The following is a 2,681-nucleotide window of genomic DNA, read 5'->3' as shown; positions in this document are numbered from 1 at the left end:
TATGGAGCTACATATACTTGCATACTATCTTTGCTGGTTTCCACATCATCAGTAACAATATTATCATTTGAAACATTGTCTCACACCATAAGACAATCTTCCTCTTTTTGAATGAGTTGTAAATTTTGCCTCTTTTACTTGCATAATTTACACATGTATTTCATAGAGATGTGGATTCCATCCAATTTTTTTTTTTAAAAGTTATAAAAAATGGATCATTATTAACATGAGACTTCTCATCCATCTCTTGATTTCTATGCTTATAATCGACGTTCTTACTATCCTTTTTCCATGTAGAAGTAGGCTGAATTTTTTTTTAGAAGAATACCTTTGAGACTTTCGTTGGATTTGCCTCTTGATCTTAATTGCAATGTAAAACAACTGTTAGGAACAGAAAGAGAAAACTGGAAAGATCAGAAGAATTAGGAGAAATCTCATATTCTATTGAAGAATGAAATTGACTATTATAAAGCGTTACATAATACATCTATTATATAGCATGTCAGAATACATCGAAAACAAATCAAATTCGATATGACTAAATCAAATCTCATTCAAATAACTAAATCTAAATCAAATCTAAACTTAACCATTCCTCCTTTAAACTGAACCCACATAGATAGTTTATATCCACGACCTCATAACAAACTTCCAATAGTCCTCTTTCCTTTTACTCCAAGCTCTTTCCGCCCTCAGGTAACTTCATCAATTCTCATGTGTCATTTATGTTTATTGCTTCCATTTCCAGATCCATGGCTTGCCTTCATTTCTCACTCTTCAATGCATCTTTAAATCAATGCATCTTCAAAGTTTACAAAGTTTATAGGATCAGTAGTGGTAAACATGGCGGAGTGAGTTTCATCATCTTCTTCACAAAAATCTTCTCCTATTGCATAGTCTCTCATCCAAACGGGTGGTCTTCTATTCCTCACCTTATTGGAGCTAGGAGAGCTTGCTTCAGGCAAAGAGCTAGAGAAAATATTTTCCTCTGCAGTATTTTCATCTGCCCATATATCATAGAGTACGTAAGCTTTTGACTTTTCACTAACTCCCAGCAAAACACAACTCAAACTCTTATCATCTAGCTTAGTTCTCCGAGCTGCCTCCTCTTTTTGTCTCTGAATCAACTTGAGCTCATGGTATTGTTCTTCTTCCTTCCGCTGCAGCTCCAAGCTAATCGTCGCTGAGCTTCTTCTACCCTTCTCCTATTTTCTTCTAGCATTTTATCTAGCTCTTCTCTCTCTTTTCGTGCTTGTTCTTCTTTTTGTCTTGCAGCAGTAAGAGCGGCTTCTTTCTCTTTCTCAAGTTGCACATCAACATCATCAAACAACTTCTTGCGACCTTCCTCTATTCGCCTATGTATTTCTAATTTAGTCTCTTCAAAGTTTAGTCTTTTTTCAACATTCTTCTGAATTAATTCTTCCATCCTCCTAGCTGCATCTTCTTCTAACTTCTTCAACTCTGCTTCACGCTTTTTCTTCTCTTCTTCCTCTTTCTTAAGCTTCTCTATGAAATGTTTCCAATCAGTGGATGCACGACTAGGACTAGAACTAGACGATTTGGAGAAATGAGATAATAAGGAAGATCTACTTCTGCGTTAGCGTCTGAGGGAACTTGAACGACTCCTTCTCCTAGAACGGGTAATGGAATGATAGGGGGAAAGACTTGGATCCCTTCTACTTCTCCGACTATGGCGATAGGAATTGGAGCGAGGAGTGTACGACGGAGACCTTGAAACACTTCTCCCCATAAGTTTCAATTGAGTTTGAACGGTTGCTACCAGCTGAAATATAGCATGCAGTATGAACATTCAATTCAAAGACATCTTTGTCTCCATGATTAAGCCTATCTCAAGATGAAACACCTTGCACGTTCCATTTTGAAACAAAATGCTAAGCCCCTTTGATTGCAATTTCCCAATACTCGGCAACTTTAGCACATAGAACACTTCTGTGATTATCAGTATGATTCCTCCATTCACTTGCAGCTGTACATTACCCTTTCCCGTTACATCCATGCTTAAGCACTCCATTGTGGCCTTGTTGAAGGTTTGTCTGCCTCGTCCCCTCCTCTACCTCTAAAGCTTCCACGACCTTGACTCCTTCCTTCATATTGTTCACTATGAGTGATCTTCAAAGCGTGTTCTTCTTCAACATGAGAACTCATGCATTCTTCATGCACAAGCAGACTGCTTTGCAACTCACCAATGGTTAAGATGGTTGTATCCTTGAACTCCTCAATGGAACACACAATCTAATCAAACTTGGGAGTCATAGATCTCAGAATCTTTTCAATACTTCAACATCTGCTTTATTCTTGCCATTTATTTTCATCTTGTTGCCTATGCTAAGGGTTCGAGAAAAATACTCATTTACAAATTCTCTTGCCTTCTTGTGAAGCATTTCAAACTCTTTTCGAAGAGCTTGCAAATGTGCACGCTTTACCCGGGTTGAACCTTGATATTTCTGCTTCATAGAATCCCATATGTTCTTTGTTGTATCCTTGTTTAGGATTATCTCCAAGAATGACAATTTAATGCTTGAAATAGATAATTCTGCTTTCAAATCTTTCAGCTTCTAATCTTAAATGTGCTTCTTCTAGGCATATGTGTAAACGATGTCTTCTGTTGCTACAGAAATGATATGAATCCAACAACTGATCATGTGCATGTACCCGAACGA

The 2,681-nt window shown here is 37.4% G+C and overlaps 1 pseudogene; it reads right to left on the bottom strand.

Moving 5' to 3' along the window:
- Positions 1 to 788: 788 nt before the first annotated feature.
- Positions 789 to 1,750, bottom strand: LOC147791841 (uncharacterized; annotated as a pseudogene).
- Positions 1,751 to 2,681: the final 931 nt, after the last annotated feature.

This window comes from Cucurbita pepo, chromosome 7, assembly GCF_057944985.1.
Source record: "Cucurbita pepo subsp. pepo isolate OVF chromosome 7, ASM5794498v1, whole genome shotgun sequence".
NCBI lineage: Eukaryota > Viridiplantae > Streptophyta > Magnoliopsida > Cucurbitales > Cucurbitaceae > Cucurbita > Cucurbita pepo.
This window is presented reverse-complemented; position numbering and strand designations above follow the sequence as displayed.